This window comes from Ipomoea nil, unplaced genomic scaffold (assembly GCF_001879475.1).
Source record: "Ipomoea nil cultivar Tokyo-kokei standard unplaced genomic scaffold, Asagao_1.1 scaffold3172, whole genome shotgun sequence".
Taxonomy (NCBI): Eukaryota; Viridiplantae; Streptophyta; class Magnoliopsida; order Solanales; family Convolvulaceae; genus Ipomoea; species Ipomoea nil.
The window spans coordinates 2,088,757-2,111,380 of NW_017619600.1; positions in this window are offsets into that span (position 1 = coordinate 2,088,757).

Below are 22,624 nucleotides of genomic sequence, written 5' to 3' on the forward strand. Positions count from 1 at the left end.
AAACAAATAATAATATTTTTTTTTTGACATAAGCAAACAAACAATAAAACTAAATTAAGTAAACAAATAATAAAACTAAATCTCCTCCCCCACACTTATTATCAACATTGTCCCCAATGTTGAATAAAAACATGCAGAAAAAGGGTTATTGAATGAGAATAGGGAATAAAATAAAATAAAATAAAATAAAAATGGAACAAACACACCTTAGGTTGCCTCCCAAGCAGCGCCTTTGTTTATCGCCGTTGGCTCGACTTATGATATTTCTTTAAATTTCCATCGTCTTTTTGAGTACCTTCGATGATTATGAGTATTCAAAGAAACAGTCCCTTCATGCAGATTAGGACTCAAAGATGATTTATTATTTGGTTCTTCTTTATTTTCAATAGAAGCAATTGTATTAAATTTAACAAGTTTCAAGGAATCAACAAAAATTGCAGAATTATCATCACTAGGAGATTTCATGGTATTATAAATAATAAAATTCACAAGTTTACCATTAGACTCCATAGTAAGCATACCACTATGAATATCGATTTTAGTTTTTGCAGTTTTTAAGAATGGTCTTCCTAACAAAATATGAGAAATTTTATTACTATTTTCCATATCAAGCACATAAAAATCAGCAGGAAAAACCAAGTTATTAACTTCAACAAGCAAATCTTCAATCACACCCCTAGGATATGTAGTAGATCCATCAGCCAATTGAATTATTATACTAGATTTATTCAAGGGTCCAAGATTTAAAGAAGCATACACAGAATATGGCATAACATTAATAGAAGCTCCTAAATCTAACATAGCATTTTCAAGTTTCACACCACTTATCATGCACGGAATAGTAAACATACCTGGGTCTTTGCACTTTTCAGGAAGATTGCCTTGACTAGCCATAGAGACATTCTCGTGCACTTTCACTTCATCAACTCCTTTATTTTGTTTCCTTTTCAATGTGCATACCTCTTTTAGAAAATTTGCATAGCGAGGTATCTTTTTCATAGAATCTAAAAATGGTTTATTAGCCTCACATTCACGAAATGTCTCATATAAATCATTATTTGAGTTTCCTCTTATTGGTTCCAAAAGAGCTTGAGGGAATGGGGGTACTGGTTCATAATCAGAAAAATAAGAAAGCATACCTTGGGACGTCTCTTTATTATTGACATTGATACCTGCACATACTCCCTTGTTTATATCGACGTTCTTTTCCAGCGACATACTTCTCACAGTAATTGCACTTACATTCTCTTTAGGATTAACGATCGTTTGAGAGGGTAATTTGCAAGAACTCTGTGCTTCCAACCGACTTACCGTAGTTGCTAGTTGGCCCACTTGCCTTTCTATGTTTTATATACTAGCCTTTGTTTCTTGAATACTAGCCCTTGTCTCTTGTTGGAATAGTTGTGTTTCTTGTTGAAACTGCAAAGTGTTAGTAGCAAGAGATTTAACAATATCTTCTAGATTCGTACCTGAGCTAAAGTTTTGGGCTGGTTGTTGGCTGGAAGGAAATGGTTGTCTACACTATTGAAAATTGGAACGATTCTGAACAAACTGGTTCCCTTGCGAGTTCCCATAGCTAAGGTTCGGATGATCCCTCCATCCAGGATTATATTTATTAGAAAATGGATCATACTTAACTTGAGGTTGTCCAGGAAAACCTCTAGCCATGTTGACTTGTTCAATAGGTTCTTCTTGAAGAGTTGGGCAGGCATCAGTTTGGTGCCCAACTACCGAGCAAATTCCACATGCTTTTACAGTTTGCATATTGCCTACTTCTAATTGACGAACAAGAGTAGTTAAACCAGTAATTTGTTGTTCAAGAGCAGAAATATTTACCTCATTCACTTGCTTATACGGTTGGACAAATCTATTGCCAAACTGTTGAGAATTTGCAGCCATGTTTGCAATTAGAGTTCTCGCAGCGTCCGGTGTCTTGTCAACTAAAGCACCACCGCTTGCGGCATCAATCATGCTTCTATCCATTGAAAATGTCCTTCATAAAAGTATTGAATGAGTAATTGATCACTAATTTGATGGTGTGGGCAGCTTGCACATAGTTTCTTGAAACGCTCCCAATATTCATATAGGGACTCTCCATTGTTTTGCCTTATACCACAGATTTCTTTCCTAATGTTGGCCGCCCATGAAGCTGGGAAATATTTTTCAAGGAATGATGTCTTTAAGTTATTCCATGTGGTGATGCTCCCAGAAGGTAGATAGTATAGCCAATCCTTCGCTGAATCTTTCAACGAAAAGGGAAAGGCTCTCAACTTGATTTGTTCTTCAGTAACCCCTGTGGGTTTCATACTCGAACACACCACATGAAATTCCTTTAAGTGTTTGTGCGGATCTTCACCTGCAAGTCCATGAAAAGAAGGCAAAAGATGAATTAACCCAGATTTTAGTTCAAATTGTATATTAGCATCCAGAGCGGGAAAAGTAATGCATAAAGGTTGCTGATCCAAATTTGGAGCTCCAAGCTCTTTTAATGTCCGATTTTGAGCCATGGGTTCCTCTTCTAAATTAGAATTGATAGAATCGGTAGCCAGATCACTAAACTCCAATTTGCTCAAAGCTTGTTTCTTCGACCTGCGTATAGTTCTTTCAATTTCCGGATAGTACGGCAAGAGTTCTTGATTAGCAGATCGAGTTATAGGCATAAATAAAAAGAAAATATATTTTGATTTGCAATTATGTAAAAGTAATGAAAGAAAAGAAATTTTTATTTTTTTTTTTATTTTCGTTTGGGACAAATTGAAAAACAAATAAACAAATAACAAAATAAATAATTAAATAAATAAACAAACACAAAATAAGCTAGAAAATCTCCCCGGCAACAGCGCCAAAATTTGGTGAGCTGTCGTAGGCTCCCAAATTAAAACCTTACAAACGTAGTAGCGGGAGTAAGAGTCGATCCCACGAGGAGTAACTAGTTTAATGTATGTGCTCAAATTAAATGAAAGGGGGGGGGGGGGGGGGGGGGTTTGGTATGAAAGTGATAATCAAAGTAAATAAACGAATAAAGTAACGAAAACAATATATTGAAAACACTTATAATAAAAAACCTTGGTTAGTAAAGATCCACCACCGGAATATAAAATTGATCATTGATTCATAAAGTAATTAATATGCAATTAAATATTTGTCGTGAAATTATTTCATTTCCGTTTTCCCTTAGTTATAGGTAACTAAAGCACACGCGGTTTAATTACCCCTAACTACTAAATAACCTAAGACAAGCGCTATAGATTTAATTTAATAGCAGCAATAGGAACTAAGAAAACCGACAAACTAAATAACACAAGCACAAGCGGTTGCATTTAACTTAGGAAAATATTCTACCCGAGTCCAATTATCACTACGCCGTCAATAATTAACCCAGTTGCTACTGAATATTAGAATAATTTGTAGCACAACATTATCTAATATAGCAAATAATTATATCAAGTAAATAACTAGTAGGCCTCCCTAGCAATTAAATGATACAACTATTCAAATAACTTAGAAGAATATTTAATACCCAAATGCATAAAAATTATATAATAAAAATAAATAATCTTACAACATAATCAATTCCGGGGCTTCAATTCACTAAACCAAACTAAAGAAATTAGCAACGAATGGACATTGATAATAACTTTAATTTACAGAATAATCGAGAGGGGAAGAATGAACATTTTACAATAGAAAAACTTCTACTATTTATACTATTCATAAAATAAACTCAAATGAATCTCTGCCACTTATTTCCTCCTTTTGCGCCATGATGCGGTCTTTGGACAAAGCTCTCGCCGATGGAAGCGGTTTGATGACATTCTCCACTAGCTGCGTTGCCATGTCTAAATGAAAGAAAGAAAAAAGAGTTTGGGGTAAGAAAGAAAATAGAGTTTCAATTTGGTTTGATTGGTAAGCTTTATTATAATATATATATATATATATATATAATCATTTATAAAGCAGTACGCCTTATATATATACTAGTATGCATTCTATATATATTATATATTATATATAATATATTATATATTATATTATATATTATATATAAAAAGAACTAATTATTAGATATATTAAATGACTAATGCAAAATTATTATAAAGATGTACTTAAAATATGAGTGTAAAATGTGCCTATCAAATTCCCCCACACTAATTATTCGATCCCCGGCAACGGCGCCAAAATTTGGTGAGCTGTCGTAGGCTCCCAAATTAAAACCTTACAATCGTAGTAGCGGGAGTAAGAGTCGATCCCATGAGGAGTAACTAGTTTAATGTATGTGCTCAAATTAAAGGAAAAGGGGGGGGGGGGGGGGTGTTTGGTATGAAAGTGATAATCAAAGAAAATAAACGAATAACGTAACGAAAACAATATACTGAAAACACTTATAATAAAAAAAAAAAACCTTGGTTAGTAAAGATCCACCACCGGAATATAAAACTGATCATTGATTCATAAAGTAATTAATATGCAATTGAATATTTGTCGTGAAATTATTTCATTTCCGTTTTCCCTTAGTTATAGGTAACTAAAGCACACGCGGTTTAATTACCCCTAACTACTAAATAACCTAAGACAAGCGCTATAGATTTAATTTAATAGCAGCAATAGGAACTAAGAAAACCGACAAACTAAATAACACAAGCACAAGTGGTTGCATTTAACTTAGGAAAATATTCTACCCGAGTCCAATTATCACTACGCCGTCAATAATTAACCCAGTTGCTACTGAATATTAGAATAATTTGTAGCACAACATTATCTAATATAGCAAATAATTATATCAAGTAAATAACTAGTAGGCCTCCCTAGCAATTAAATGATACAACTATTCAAATAACTTAGAAGAATATTTAATACCCAAATGCATAAAAATTATATAATAAAAATAAATAATCTTACAGCATAATCAATTCCGGGGCTTCAATTCACTAAACCAAGCTAAAGAAATTAGCAACGAATGGACATTCATAATAACTTTAATTTACAGAATAATCGAGAGGGGAAGAATGAACGTTTTACAATAGAAAAACTTCTACTATTTATACTATTCTTAAAATAAACTCAAATGAATCTCTGCCACTTATTTCCTCCTTTTGCGCCATGATGCGGTCTTTGGACAAAGCTCTCGCCGATGGAAGCGGTTTGATGACATTCTCCACTAGCTGCGCTGCCATGTCTAAATGAAAGAAAGAAAATAGAGTTTGGGGTAAGAAAGAAAATAGAGTTTCAATTTGGTTTGATTGGTAAGCTTTATTATAATATATATATATATATAATCATTTATAAAGCAGTACGCCTTATATATATACTAGTATGCATTCTATATGTATTATTATATATTATATATAATATATTATATATTATATATAAAAAGAACTAATTATTAGATATATTAAATGACTAATGCAAAATTATTATAAAGATGTACCTAAAATATGAGTGTAAAATATGCCTATCATTTGTAGGCAACAGACTATCAGTTACAATCATGACTAGTATATTTTGTTCTGCGGTTAGCCATTTCATCTTTGGCCGAGTGACCGAGGTGAAGCCTTCTTCCTTTCCGAGTAGGGACCCGAGGTAGTCCTTGTACCCCGTGTTTTGGGTACCAATCCACCCCTTCCGGTCGTAGTCCGACACACCCGTGGTGGTCAGTCTTAAGAGCTTGGCCAAGTGGCCTTCGGAAAGTATGATTTCCTTGCCTTGGACTTTGGTGGTGATTTCCAGTTTATCACCTCGCTTGACGGCCACCAAGTGATGATAGAACTCTTTCACCAATTTGGGGTTTGTATCCCCTTTAATGGTGAGATACGTATCCAAGAGCCCTTGGAAGTTAAGCATGTCGACCAACTCCGGAGAGAATTGGTCGGGTTCGAGGGCTTTACCTCCGATCACGGTGTTTCTGAGGGGCTTTTTTGGCATTTTGAATTTTTCTTCTAGGTGATATTTTTCCGGCGAGCTCCGGCGAGATTCTGGCCCCGACGGCGACGGTTACCGGCGGGGCTTGGCCTTGGCGAGGTGGCGGTGGACCAAGGTGGAGCTTCGGGTTGCGTGGCAGCGGGAGGCGTTCAGGTGGCCGACGGGCGGCGGTGGTGCAGCGGGCTGCCTCTGGGGCGGCGACGGTGGGCGCTGCCGAGGCTGGCGCCGGCGACTTCGGCTGGCGGGGTGGCCTGTTGTGAGATGGGGTGGTGGTGTGTTGCGGCGGGGTGAGTGCGGGAGGAAGAGAAGGAGAGAGAGAGAGTGTGTACGAAGAAGAAGAAGAAGAAGAAGAATGGTTTTTTATTTGGGGATTTTGGGGATTTTGGGGATTTTTAGGGATTTGTAGGGGTTTAAGAGGGGAGTGTTCCCTTTAAGTTTTAAAAAACACTCATAGTCTAGTGGTTAAGACTTTGATTTGTAAGTGGGAGGTCCAAGGTTCTATTCCTAGTAGCTACATTAGGTTTTCTTTGTTGTGCAATCATTGTCTTTTTCCTTCTTTTGTCTTCTAGTGGTAGAAGATTTGGTTGGTCCCTCTTGTTGTTGGTGTGGATAGTTTAGTTCCTTTCCCTTATGCTAAAATTATTTTGATTTAGCTCTTCATTTATAATAACTCCGAAGTAATTAGTCTAAACAAGCAATTCTACTACGAGGGCGGGTACAAGGGGTTTGTCAATCATCCTAAACAGAACACATCTTCTTGGTTTTTTTCTGGCGGGTTTGCGTAATCTTCGTCTCCTGGGACCGTGTTTTCTTCGTCAAGGTTGCCCTTGTCCTCGAGTTCAGCTTGCGGTGCGGCTCATGACGAACACTTTTCCGGGGGTACCGTAATTTCCTTGATTGTTCGTGCCTCCGCGTTGGCCTATGGCCATAGGGCGTGAGCTCGAGGGTAGAGTGCAGTGGAAGGACTTGTGCCCTTCCTTTCCACAGTTGAAGCATCGTAAGGGGTTCCCCATGCAGTCCTTGCCTCTATGGTTTTTGTTCCATTTTGGGCAGGGGTAGCTCCCTGTATTAGCTTCGTTGTTTCCTGGGGGTGGCCTCTGTCCAGCTCGATTGCTCGGCCTTGTGTTAGCGTCGTTTTTTGTTCTTTTCATAGGTGGCGCCCCACCTCCTGTGTTCCTTTTCCGAATCTGTTCCTGAACCCCGTGCTGTAGTGGTTGGATTCGATAGAGATTGGCAGCACTGGTGTATGCCTCGTTGAGGGTCCGGGGTTCGCTTACTACTAGTGCTTTTCGGGCTTTGAAGTTGAGGCCTGATACAAATCTCTTTATTTTGGTTGTCTCTGTGGGGACTAGTTCTGGCGCGAAGTGTGTCAGTTCGAGGAATCGTTTATGGTATTCCATGACGGTAGTCGTTCCTTGTTTTAGGTGAAGGAACTCTTCCTGCATAGATGCTCTTACGTGGGCTGGGTAGAACCGTTCTCGCAGTCGTGTTTTCAGATTTTGCCAGTTGAATCCTAGTTCTTGCCTATAAATGGGTCCCTCGTGGATCCACCAAAGGTCTGCCTCGTGTCCGAAGTAGAATAAGGCTACCTCTACACGACGTTCTTTTGGGCAGTCTACCAACCCCAGAATCTTGTCGAAGGTCCGAATCCATTCCTCAAGGATGGCGGGATCTTCTTCTCCTGAGAAGGTGGGTGGTCGATGATTTGAAACTTGTCGGGCGACTTCTGAGTTTGTGTTTGGTGGAGGTGGAGGTGGTCGGTTGTTGCGGAGAGCTACGTTGCTTAGTGTTTGGGCGACTTGGGTTAGTTGCTGTAGGGTTTGAGCCAGGGGGTCATGTGTAGCGGGTTCCGGAGTCCTTGATTGTCTTCTGGTTGGTGCCATGATGTTGATCTATAGAGCCAATGTCTATAGTAACGTTGAGTTAGAGTGTTGTACCCTCACCTTGATGTGATAAGCAAAGGGGAGTTCCTTAAATTAATGAAGGATAAAGTGAGGGGAGGTTATGTGATGATAGGTACGCTAACAATCTCACCGCACGTCATAAGAATTCTAATTCCTGCGTTCTTAAATACCTAGAGTTCAAGCCTAAGGTCCTAGAGTCTGGTCTTAAGAGTCTTATCCTAGGGTCAAACTTAGGCTCTGATACCAACTGTAACACCCCGAAATTTTTAAACTTTTAAAACTTATATAATAAAGGTGAATTCTTATTAACTCCCAAAAGCAAACATAAGAGTGCGGGGTGCTATGCCATATCTGAGATGGAGAACTCAGATGCACAGGCTAACTACTAAAATCGTCAATACAAATGTCAATACATAATCATGGCACGCAGGCCGAAGGGAAACTAACTAATCTATGCTTCGAATCTAGCGCACTCCGGGTCTACTCATCAGTGCCTGAAAGCCAAATATATCTGTTCAGCGAATGATGCTCGTAACCCACTCCAACGCGTTGAAATATTATATATATATACGAAAGCCATTTTGAAGTAGGAAGATATATACTTAACAAACTCTAACTTTAAAACCAGGAGTAGACTTAGCAAATAGAGGCAAACACAATAATCAATGATAACAATTAAGTAGAGACAACCATCACAAAAAATATGCATCTAAGGTCACGGATCACTTTCAAATCAATCATATCATCATCCAATCATCATTCATGTCACACAGGCACACTTAGGTGGCGCCACGGGACTAATCGCATGCCCCGAACATGAGGGTTAGTGCATATAGCACTAACACGGCCCCGCAGCACCCTACCTCATACCGCAGCATGAAGGGAGTTGATCGCAACCAACCCTATAGACCGCTGACGAACTCAGCGGCGGATCACAGTCCTACACACCGCTGACGCGTTCAGTCGGTGGACTGTGATCCACTTTACAAGGGCGGACTTACGATCCTACACACCGTTGACGGGCACAGTCGGTGGATCATAGCGGATCAAGCCCTACACACCGCTGGGGGACCCAGTCGGTGGGCGATGATCCTCGGAGACTACGACCCTACACACCGCTGGCCCATCACTTAGTGGATCGCAGCCAGCCGTAGCCCTACACACCGCCTGATTACTCAGGTCGGTGGACTACAGCCTTCCTCGGGCTTATTGGCCCTACACACTGCCTGGCGCGTCCAGGTCGGTGGGTCATAGCACCCGAGGCCCATGTGGACCGCAGCCCAAGAAGTGAATCACTGACCGCAGCTATAAGGTTTATTACACAAGTGTAAAGAAAAACTTAAGAATTTTATTGAATTGAAGTCTCCTCAAAACTTATATGGATGTGCCCTATTTATAGGTATAGGGCAGCATTGTAATCTAAATACAATGGGAAAAAGAGTCCTAAACCTAATCTAGAAAACAAGTAAATAGAGTTTTATTTAGAAAAGGATTTAAGGAATCCTTTCTAAATACAACTAGTGTTTTCTCTTTTATGCCAAACAATTTAAATTAATGATGACAAAAAATAATAGGGCTGATTTGGGCCTAATTTAATCACCAAAATCAGCACTTAAACAATTATAAAAAGCCTTGAGTTCTTCGCCATCATTTGCAATTGGGGTTGAATTGGATTTCCACCATTTTTGAACGTAACCAATAAAGAGTTGTCTTAATTGTTTGGACTTAGACCTTGTGATTGGCCCAACTGGTACTCTTAATGGATCTTCAGTAATTTGGGTTGCATTATCCTCACCTTCTTGAAAATGATTCGTCCTCGAATCTGTGCAATCATATGGAGACAAGTCTGAAACATTGAAAGTAGAAGAGACATTGTATTCTCCTCTAAGATCAACCTTATATGCGTTATCTCCAATCCGTGATATAACTTGAAATGGGCCATCTCCACGTTGGTTCAGCTTTGACTTTCTTTCGCGGGGAAAACGGTCTTTGCGCAAGTGAATCCACACCCAATCTCCAGGCTCGAATGTGATCTTTTTCCTTGTCTTGTTCACTCGAGCAGCTATTTGTTCGTTCCTTTTCTCAATTTGTTCTTTGACTTTAACATGCATCTCCTTGATCTTCTTGGCACGTTCTTCTCCATCTATGCTATCCTACGGATTGTAAGGCAAAGCAAGTAAGTCTATGGGAGATAATGGATTGAAACCATACACAACTTCAAAAGGAGACATGTTAGTGGTTGAATGTATTGCACGATTATAAGCGAATTCAACATGAGGCAAACATTCTTCCTATGATTTTAGATTTTTAGAGATCACACTTCTAAGTAATTGGGATAAGGTTCTATTAACTACTTCTGTTTGTCCATCAGTTTGAGGATGACAAGTAGTAGAAAATAGCAACTTAGTCCCAATTTTAGCCCACAGAACACGCCAAAAGTGGCTAAGAAATTTAGAATCTCTATCAGAAACAATAGTCTTAGGGATGCCATGCAATTTAACAATTTCAGCAAAGAAAAGATTAGCAATATGAGTTGCATCATCAGTTTTGGTGCAAGCAATAAATCTAGCCATCTTACTAAAATGATCAACTACAACAAAAATAGAATCTTTTCTCTTAGAATTCATAGGTAACCCTAGAACAAAATCCATAGAAATATCAAGCCACGGGCCGCTAGGAACAGAAAGTGGTGTGTAAAGCCCTTGGGGAAGTGATTTGGACTTAGCATGGTGACATGTAGTACAATTATTCACAAAAGTTTCAACGTCTTTTTTTCATTCTAGGCCAATAGAAGTGTTCATGCAACGCATCATAGGTTTTAGAAATACCGAAGTGTCCCATAAGACGACCTCCATGTGATTCAGTGATCAAACTCACACGCAAGGAACAATTAGGAATGCACACTTTATTTTCCTTAAACAAAAACCCATCTAACAAGTAAAACTTTCCCAAAGGAGATCGTACACAAGAGGTGTAGATCTCGCCAAACACTGAATAACTAGCATAGAGAGACTTAATGAAATCAAAACGAAGAAACTTAGCATGTAAAGTAGTAAGTAAAGTATATATCCTAGATAAAGCATCAACCACTTTGTTTTCCGTACCTTTCTTGTAGGCAATTTTATAAGGAAAAACTTCAATGAACTCGAGCCATTTAGCATGTCTCTTATTCAACTTACCTTGGCCTTTCAAATGTTTTAAGGCTTCATGATCAGTGTGTAAAATAAAGTCTTTAAACCATAAATAATGTTGCCAAGTTTCCAAGGCTCTTATAATGGCATAAAGTTCTTTATCATATGTGGGATAGTTGAGTGTTGCGCCACCCAACTTCTCACTAAAATAGGCAATGGGGCATTTATCCTGCATCAGTACAGCACCAATTCCAATGCCAGAAGCATCACATTCTAGTTCAAAAGTTTTATCAAAACAAGGAAAAACTAGAACAGGAGCGGTGGTGAGTTTCTCTTTCAATGTAGCAAAAGCTTGTTCCTGTTTACGCCCCCATTTGAAGATGGTGTCTTTCTTAATCAACTCATGCATAGGGGCTGCTATGGAGCTGAAATCACGAACAAACTTTCTGTAGAAACCTGCCAGTCCAAGAAAACTACGCAAGTTAGATACATTAGTTGGCGTTGGCCAACTTGTGATAGCTTCAACCTTTTTTGAATCCATGGTCACACCTTCTATACTAACATGAAATCCTAAAAACTCAACACTCTCAGACATAAAAGAACACTTCTCAAGATTGACATACAACTGTGCAGCCCTAAGTTCAAGAAAAACTAATCAAAGGTGTTTCAAGTGTTTTTCTTGTGACTTGCTATAAATCAGAATATCATCAAAGTAAACAACAACAAAATTACTAATAAATTTCCTCAAAACATGGTTCATAAGCCTCATGAATGTGCTAGGGGCATTAGTTAAGCCAAAAGGCATGACTAACCACTCATATAAACCATGTTTTGTTTTAAAGGCTGTTTTCCACTCATCACCTTCTTTTTTTTGGGACAATGAGCACTGGAACGGCACACGGACTCAAGCTTTCTCGAATATGTCCAATTTCAAGAAGCTCTTCAACCTGTTTCTGGATTTCCTTTGCTTCCACGGGATTGTTTTTGTAGGCTGGTCGGTTTGGCAAGGTAGATCCAGGGACAAAGTCGATTTGATGCTCAATCCCTCTAAGTGGTGGCAATCCTTTTGGCATCTCTTTAGGGAATAAATATGAAAAATCAGCAAGCAATTCATCAATAGATGCATTACAAAAACAAGATTCAGAGTGTAACACAAGAGAAGAATCAAGATCAGTGGTAAGCTTATGAATGAAAAGTAAGTTAAATGTGTCTCCCCTTCTTATTGCTTTCTTAATGTCATTTTTTGTTGCAAGAAGAGAGGGCTGATGTGGTGATTGCTTTGCTGGGTTTTGAGATGAAAATGGCGTGGAAAGGGATATTGGAGGAGGTGGAGGCTTTGATTTTGGATAGGGGGAATATGACACTGATTTCGCCCCTTTTGATGCCTTCCTTGATTTCAATAGTATTTCTTCCACCTGTTTAGGAGTCATAGGAAACAAGACATATCTAACTCCATCCATGTGAAACACATAAGTGTTCATCATTCCATCAAAAATGATTTTTCTTTCAAATTGCCACGGTCTACCTAACAGCACATGAGCAGCCTGCATTGGGACAATATCACACAAAATTTCATCAGAGTAATTGTTAATATATAAAGGAATAAGAGCATGCTTTGTTACTCTAACTTCTCCTGCATCGGTTAACCATTGCAAACGATATGGATTAGGGTGATCAAGCAAAGGTAATTGAAGAAATTTAACCATAGCTGCACTAGCCACATTTGTGCAACTTCCAGAATCTATTATCATAGTACAAGCATTCCCTATAATTGACCCTTTAGCATAAAATATATTTTCTCTTTAAGACTCATCTTCTTTTAAAGGATGAACTTCAAAACCTTCTTAACAACAAGAGTATGAACAGACTCACTATTAGCATATTCATAATCAAAATCTAAAGGTAAAGGTGGTTCCTCCTCAACATGCTCATTGGGGGTTTCCAAATGGTCACTAACCTCATCCTCAGACTCATATTCGAGACAAGAGGCAAACTTTTCACATTGTTTTGTTATATTAACTACCCTCTAGTTAGGACAATCACGAGCCATATGGCCTCTTCCATTATATCTATAACAAATCAATTCTCTATCACGTTGAGGCCTCACTGCCTCACTTACCTTTTCCTTACCTTTGTCTCGTGAATCATCTCTTGGAAGAGGGCGTTCATCACGCCTTTGAGGGGTAGAATGAGTGTTGTTCCATCTTGATGCACCATTGTTGGGCTTGTACATCTTCATCTCTTTGATTTTTACTTCAGATTCGCATGCAGCATACAAGGCATCATCAAGGGTGTCATATCTTTGTGTACTCATTCCCCACCGGATTTCTTTGTTCAATCCATGTAAGAAACGAGCAATAGTTCTTGCCTCTTCTTCATGTATGTCCCCATGCTCAAGCAAAATATTGATTGTTCGGTGATAGTCATCAACCGACATTGATCCCTGAACAGTTCCCTGCAATTTTCTTTCAAGATCATAGAAAAAAGATTTAGGGCGAAAGGTTAGGCGCATATCTTCCCTTACTTGAACCCAAGATTCATAGGGAATAAAATCAGCAACTCTCTCCCTATTTCTTTTTCTCCACCAAGATACTGCATACCCCTTAAAAGATGTAGCAACTAGCCTAATTTTGTAACATCAGAATAGTGCTTTAAATTAAAAAGTGTTTCAACAGCATTCTCCCATTCTATATACTCTGTTGGTCCCTTCTCACTAGAGAAGTTAGGAATTTCAAGTTTAATGTTTCCTAACTCCTCATTAGGCTGTTGGTTCCTTTGACATCTAGGATCCACTCTCCCTGCTAGTGGTAGGTGTCGCTCATCATTGTGTGGTGGTTGCACTTGCTGTGAGCGTTGCTCCAGATTAGTCATTCGTGTGAGTAACCCGTCCATGGGGAAGGTTAGAGCATCTATTTTTTCTTACAATGTCTGGGGTGGTTTTGGAACTTGTTCATCCATCTATAGAGGAAAAAAAATTCTAAACAAAAAGATGTGTGAGTAGACACGTTGGTGAAACCAAAAAGTTGGCTCCCTCCCTCACTATTCTCAGCTCGCAGGTAAGAGGTGGATTATATTGCTCTAGGGGTGCACTACACACTCTTACAAACACACACTCCACTCATGTATCGCTCAAGGTGGCAGATACTCTCACCAGCCTTTTTCCAAAAAGGAAAATTCTAGTCCGGTACTCAAGTTGATATGGATTCAACCTCAAAGTTCAAGAAAACATACCTTGGAAGATGATATGAACCTAGTCCAAGGTTCAAATAAGATGGAGTATTGTCCCAAGAATGCTCTCAAAGTAAAGATAGAGATGGATCAAAATACCTTAAACCTCACGAGAAACCCTTTGTCTCGAATCCTCAAAGACTTGGAAGAATCCCATGTAGCTTCAAGTACCTTGATGTTGCAATCTTCAATCAACTAGAGTCGGATCTAGTTTCCTTCGATTCAAGAACGAGTCCACGAACCTAAATCTAAGGTTGAAGAAAGTAAGATTGATTCGAGTCCAGGAATCAATTTTGCTAGTCGAGTCCACGACTAGCCACTAATTGAGTACACAATTAGCCATAAGGTTTCTTACACAAGTGTAAAGAAAAACTTAAGAATTTTATTGAAATTAAAGCCTCCCTAAAACTGATATGGATGTGCCCTATTTATAGGTATAGGGGCAGCATTATAATTCTAAATACAATGGAAAAAAGAGTCCTAAACCTAATCTAGAAAACAAGTAAATAGAGTTTTATTTAGAAAAGGTTTTAAGGAATCCTTTCTAAATACAACTAGTGTTTTCTCTTTTATGCCAAACAATTTAAATTAATCATGACCCAAAATAATAGGGCTGATTTGGGCCTAATTTCATCACCAAAATCAGCACTTAAACAATTATAAAAAGCCTTGAATTCTTCTTCATCTTTTGCAAATGGGCTTGACTTGGATTTCCACCATCTTTTAATATCACCAATGAAGAGTTGTCTTAATCGTTTGGACTTGGGCCTTGTGATTGGCCCAATTGGTACTCTTGATGGATCTTCATTATGTTGGGCCGCATCATCCTCCCCTTCTTGAAAATGATTCGACCTCGAATCTTGTAAGCATTGTCTTCGATCCATGATATCACTTGAAATGGGCCACTATAATACTTTCCTCTATCGAATGGAATTATTATTGGGCCTTCTTGTTTCTTCCACCAATGATTCTTTAAGGATGTAGTTATGGGCCTTGTGATGAGTCCACTATTGACCCTTATTGGATTCCATGTGTACTGGTTGTTATTATTCTCCCCTTCTTGAAAATGATTCGTCCTCGAATCCAAATCTTCAATGAAAGTCAAATTAGCAAGCTCACTTTGTGTTTTATCACGCTCATAGAACTTTTTCTTGGGATGCTTGACACGAGTAGCTCTAATTATCATCCTACAATCAACAAGTAAGGGAATTAAGTCTAATGACACAGCATGAAATTTAAACATTTTTAATGGTAATAGTTCGCCATCTTGTTTGAATTATCAACAAGCACAAGATCATTCCACCTAGAGCTTAAGGCTAAACCAAACACAAAATCCATGGAAGTATCAAGTAATGATTTAGATGCATTGTGGTGGTAAGTAGCACAATTATGAACATAAGATTCTACATCTTTTTTCTTCTTTGGCCGATGAAATATCCATGCAAAACATCATCACTCTTTGGAAAATCAAATTGTCCCTTATGTGAATCAACAATTAAATCATTGCCCAAAACAAAGCTAAAAGTGTCAATCCCATTGACTTTGAACCAAAACCCCTTGTGCAAGTAGTATTTGCCATAAGTAGTTTTCAAATGTGCCTTATAACTTCCAAGTGATTCCTTATCTCTATCAAATAAAGTTTTAGTAAAATCAAAATTAAGGAATCTTGGATGTATGGACGCAAACAAATTTCTAACACATCTAGCAAGTAGGTCATTAATAGAAACATGGCAAACAAATCTAGAGAATTTTAATGCATGCTTTTGAAATAAAAGTGAGTAAATAGTTACTCCCCTTCTTTTCTCTTGCTTATTATCCTTTTTTGTTAGCAAGCGAGGCTGCACTTTGATAGCTCTGGCTGGTTCTTTCCACTGTACCACTGATAGCATTTCCTTTGTTTGGCTACAATCTAAGTTAGAGGACTGGAGTGGTGACTCCAATTCTAAACGTGGAGGTTCCAGTTTGCTCTCTTTGATCTCTTCTTTCTTCAAGGCTGGTTTGAGAGCTTGCTTCAATCTCAGTTGAATTTCTTCTACTTGTTTTGGAAGTAGAGGCTTAAGCACATGTATAAATCTATTATAGGTGACATTGCTTGTGTTGTTGAGTGCATTATAATTAAAATGTCTATCATGTTGCCATGACCTTCCAAGTGAAACATGTGCAGTACGCATTGGCACAATATCACATAGAACCTCATCATAATACTTGCCAATACAAAAAGGAATAAAAACTTGTTTAGTCACTCTCACATCCCCTGAATCAATAAGATTGTATGGTTGGGGGTGATTGATAAGAGGTAACTTAAGGTAGCCCACCATGGCTGCACTAGCTAAATTCATACAACGATCCGAATTGATAACGATAATGCATCCCTTTCCATGAATGTTTCCCCTAGTATAGAGTGGCAGTTGCACTCGCTTAGGGTGTTGCTCTAGATTAGTCATTCGAGTGCTTAAACCTTCTATCGCAAAGGCTAGAGCATCTATTTTCTGCTCTAATCTCTTACGTGTGTTTGGAACCTGTTCAGCCATCTGTAGATGAGAAACAAAATCTAAAAAGAAGAAGATATGTGAGTATTCATGTTAGTGAAACCAAAAAGTTGGCTCGCTCCCTCTCTATTCTCAGCTCACAGGTAAGAGGTGGATTATATGGCTCTGGGGGTGCACTACACACTCTTACAAACACACACTCCACTCGTGTATCGCTCAAGGTGGTAGATACTCTCACAAGCCTTTTTCCGAAAAGGAAAATTCTAGTCCAAAGCTAAGGTTGATATGGATTCAACCTCAAAGTCCAAAGCTAAGGTTGATAGGCTCTGAATACCAAATTGATATGAATCTAGTCCAAGATTCAAATAAGATGAGTATTGTCCCAAGAATTGCTCTCAATGTAAGATAGAGATGGATCAAAATACCTTAAACCTCACGAGAAACTCTTTGTCTCGAATCCTCAAAGACTTGGAAGAATCCCATTGTAGCTTCAAGTACCTCGATGATGCAATCTTCAATCAACTAGAGTCGGATCTAGTTTCCTTCGATTCAAGAACGAGTCCACGAACCTAAATCAAAGGTTGAAGAAAGTAAGATTGATTCGAGTCCACGACTAGCCACTTATTGAGTCCACAATTCGCTATAAGGTTTCTTACACAAGTGTAAAGAAAAACTTAAGAATTTTATTGAATTGAAGTCTCCTCAAAACTGATATGGATGTGCCCTATTTATAGGTATAGGGCAGCATTGCAATCTAAATACAATGGGAAAAATAGTCCTAAACCTAATATAGAAAACAAGTAAATAGAGTTTTATTTAGAAAAGGATTTAAGGAGTCCTTTCTAAATACAACTAGTGTTTTCTCTTTTATGCCAAACAACTTAAATTAATGATGACCAAAAATAATTGGACTGATTTGGGCCTAATTTAATCACCAAAATCAGCACTTAAACAATTATAAAAAGCCTTGAATTCTTCTTCATCTTTTGCAAATGGGCTTGACTTGGATTTCTAGCATCTTTCATCTATCGAATGGAATTATTATTGGGCCTTCTTGTTTCTTCCACCAATGATTCTTTAAGGATGTAGTTATGGGCCTTGTGATGAGTCCACTATTGACCCTTATTAGATTCCATGTGTACTGGTTCTTATTAGAAGACTTCACAAGTCTTTGAGAGTAAGGGTGTATCGCGAGATAGGTAATAAAATTGAGAGCAAGAAGCAAAGAAAAAGGACAATACGAGCAAAGAAACTAAATAAGATTTGAAAGAAAAAGGAAACCAAAGAAGGAAGTACGGCCGAAAATATGCAAGACCAATATCAACAGATATAGACAAATAGAATGTAAGAGGGGTTCAAGTATACCACAACTAAATAGGAATCTATCAAGAACTCCTTCCAACCTTATACTTTTCCCCTTCCTTCTCCCACCAAGATTCTCCTACCAACCTTATTCTTTCCCCAACCTTATTCTTCTTCTTCTTCTTTTTTTTTTTTTTTTTTTTTTTTAAGTAACCTCCAAATAAATAATGTAAATATCAAAAAACATTTCGGACCAAGAGGATCCACACAACCCCTTCAAAACAGAATCATGAATTTCAAAAATCGCCTAGAAAAACAGAAACAATACCCTGACTTTGAAGATCAATATCTCACTAACCAGAAGGAATTAGACAGTTTATAATATATCAAAAGAACGACCCAGAAGAGATCTACAACATAACCAAATTTCAGATAAAAATAACCAGTGGATCTCGATATATAGGTAATTCTTTGAAACTGGTCACAGCTCGCGGAAATCTGGACAGGGTGTGATTGAGACGTGATTGCGCGTAAATCCGCTTTGGATATAGGTAAGGGTTAGATGGAGTTGTTTTCTTGACAGATTATGTGGTAATATGGTGCTTAGGGCTTAGGAGGTGTGAGGTCTCATTGATATTGGACAGGAAAATGGGAAAACACTTTCGGGATTGTTTTTCAAGAAACTGGAGAACATGTATCAAGATTCAAGAACACAATCAAGAATGCAAAAGAAAATTTTTTTGGGGTTTTTTTTTTAATGAATAAGACACGAAAAAAAGTAGTATGTAAGATAAGAACGAGATAAATTTAGGGAACCAAAGAAACCAAATTTCCAATGATAATGAGACAAACCTAGGCTCTAAATACCAAATTGATATGAATCTAGTCCAAGATTCAAATAAGATGAGTATTGTCCCAAGAATTACTCTCAATGTAAGATAGAGATGGATCAAAATACCTTAAACCTCACGAGAAACTCTTTGTCTCGAATCCTCAAAGACTTGGAAGAATCCCATTGTAGCTTCAAGTACCTCGATGATGCAATCTTCAATCAACTAGAGTCGGATCTAGTTTCCTTCGATTCAAGAACGAGTCCACGAACCTAAATCTAAGGTTGAAGAAAGTAAGATTGATTCGAGTCCACGAATCAATTTTCTAGTCGAGTCCACGACTAGCCACTTATTGAGTCCACAATTCGCTATAAGGTTTCTTACACAAGTGTAAAGAAAAACTTAAGAATTTTATTGAATTGAAGTCTCCTCAAAACTGATATGGATGTGCCCTATTTATAGGTATAGGGCAGCATTGCAATCTAAATACAATGGGAAAAATAGTCCTAAACCTAATATAGAAAACAAGTAAATAGAGTTTTATTTAGAAAAGGATTTAAGGAGTCCTTTCTAAATACAACTAGTGTTTTCTCTTTTATGCCAAACAACTTAAATTAATGATGACCAAAAATAATTGGACTGATTTGGGCCTAATTTAATCACCAAAATCAGCACAAAACAATTATAAAAAGCCTTGAATTCTTCTTCATCTTTTGCAAATGGGCTTGACTTGGATTTCTACCATCTTTCATCTATCGAATGGAATTATTATTGGGCCTTCTTGTTTCTTCCACCAATGATTCTTTAAGGATGTAGTTATGGGCCTTGTGATGAGTCCACTATTGACCCTTATTAGATTCCATGTGTACTGGTTCTTATTAGAAGACTTCACAAGTCTTTGAGAGTAAGGGTGTATCGCGAGATAGGTAATAAAATTGAGAGCAAGAAGCAAAGAAAAAGGACAATACGAGCAAAGAAACTAAATAAGATTTGAAAGAAAAAGGAAACCAAAGAAGGAAGTACGGCAGAAAATATGCAAGACCAATATCAACAGATATAGACAAATAGAATGTAAGAGGGGTTCAAGTATACCACAACTAAATAGGAATCTATCAAGAACTCCTTCCAACCTTATACTTTTCCCCTTCCTTCTCCCACCAAGATTCTCCTACCAACCTTATTCTTTCCCCAACCTTATTCTTCTTCTTCTTTTTTTTTTTTTTTTTTTTTTTTTTTAAGCAACCTCCAAATAAATAATGTAAATATCAACAAACATTTCGGACCAAGAGGATCCACACAACCCCTTCAAAACAGAATCATGAATTTCAAAAATCGCCTAGAAAAACAGAAACAATACCCTGACTTTGAAGATCAATATCTCACTAACCAGAAGGAATTAGACAGTTTATAATATATCAAAAGAACGACCCAGAAGAGATCTACAACATAACCAAATTTCAGATAAAAATAACCAGTGGATCTCGATATATAGGTAATTCTTTGAAACTGGTCACAGCTCGCGGAAATCTGGACAGAGTGTGATTGAGACGTGATTGCGCGTAAATCCGCTTTGGATATAGGTAAGGGTTAGATGGGGTTGTTTTCTTGACAGATTATGTGGTAATATGGTGCTTAGGGCTTAGGAGGTGTGAGGTCTCATTGATATTGGACAGGAAAATGGGAAAACACATTCGGGATTGTTTTTCAAGAAACTGGAGAACATGTATCAAGATTCAAGAACACAATCAAGAATGCAAAAGAAAATTTTTTTGGGGTTTTTTTTTAATGAATAAGACACGAAAAAAAGTAGTATGTAAGATAAGAACGAGATAAATTTAGGGAACCAAAGAAACCAAATTTCCAATGATAATGAGACAAACCTAGGCTCTAAATACCAAATTGATATGAATCTAGTCCAAGATTCAAATAAGATGAGTATTGTCCCAAGAATTACTCTCAATGTAAGATAGAGATGGATCAAAATACCTTAAACCTCACGAGAAACTCTTTGTCTCGAATCCTCAAAGACTTGGAAGAATCCCATTGTAGCTTCAAGTACTTCAATGATGCAATCTTCAATCAACTAGAGTCGGATCTAGTTTCCTTCGATTCAAGAACGAGTCCACGAACCTAAATCTAAGGTTGAAGAAAGTAAGATTGATTCGAGTCCACGAATCAATTTTCTAGTCGAGTCCACGACTAGCCACTTATTGAGTCCACAATTCGCTATAAGGTTTCTTACACAAGTGTAAAGAAAAACTTAAGAATTTTATTGAATTGAAGTCTCCTCAAAACTGATATGGATGTGCCCTATTTATAGGAATAGGGCAGCATTGCAATCTAAATACAATGGGAAAAATAGTCCTAAACCTAATATAGAAAACAAGTAAATAGAGTTTTATTTAGAAAAGGATTTAAGGAGTCCTTTCTAAATACAACTAGTGTTTTCTCTTTTATGCCAAACAATTTAAATTAATGATGACCAAAAATAATAGGGCTGATTTGGGCCTAATTTAATCACCAAAATCAGCAATTAAGCAATTATAAAAAGCCTTGAATTCTTCTTCATCTTTTGCAAATGGGCTTGACTTGGATTTCTACCATCTTTCATCTATCGAATGGAATTATTATTGGGCCTTCTTGTTTCTTCCACCAATGATTCTTTAAGGATGTAGTTATGGGCCTTGTGATGAGTCCACTATTGACCCTTATTAGATTCCATGTGTACTGGTTCTTATTAGAAGACTTCACAAGTCTTTGAGAGTAAGGGTGTATCGCGAGATAGGTAATAAAATTGAGAGCAAGAAGCAAAGAAAAAGGACAATACGAGCAAAGAAACTAAATAAGATTTGAAAGAAAAAGGAAACCAAAGAAGGAAGTACGGCAGAAAATATGCAAGACCAATATCAACAGATATAGACAAATAGAATGTAAGAGGGGTTCAAGTATACCACAACTAAATAGGAATCTATCAAGAACTCCTTCCAACCTTATACTTTTCCCCTTCCTTCTCCCACCAAGATTCTCCTACCAACCTTATTCTTTCCCCAACCTTATTCTTCTTCTTCTTTTTTTTTTTTTTTTTTTTTTTTTTTTTAAGTAACCTCCAAATAAATAATGTAAATATCAACAAACATTTCGGACCAAGAGGATCCACACAACCCCTTCAAAACAGAATCATGAATTTCAAAAATCGCCTAGAAAAATAGAAACAATACCCTGACTTTGAAGATCAATATCTCACTAACCAGAAGGAATTAGACAGTTTATAATATATCAAAAGAACGACCCAGAAGAGATCTACAACATAACCAAATTTCAGATAAAAATAACCAGTGGATCTCGATATATAGGTAATTCTTTGAAACTGGTCACAGCTCGCGGAAATCTGGACAGGGTGTGATTGAGACGTGATTGCGCGTAAATCCGCTTTGGATATAGGTAAGGGTTAGATGGGGTTGTTTTCTTGACAGATTATGTGGTAATATGGTGCTTAGGGCTTAGGAGGTGTGAGGTCTCATTGATATTGGACAGGAAAATGGGAAAACACATTCGGGATTGTTTTTCAAGAAACTGGAGAACATGTATCAAGATTCAAGAACACAATCAAGAATGCAAAAGAAAATTTTTTTGGGGTTTTTTTTTTAATGAATAAGACACGAAAAAAAGTAGTATGTAAGATAAGAACGAGATAAATTTAGGGAACCAAAGAAACCAAATTTCCAAAGATAATGAGACAAACCTAGGCTCTGAATACCAAATTGATATGAATCTAGTCCAAGATTCAAATAAGATGAGTATTGTCCCAAGAATTGCTCTCA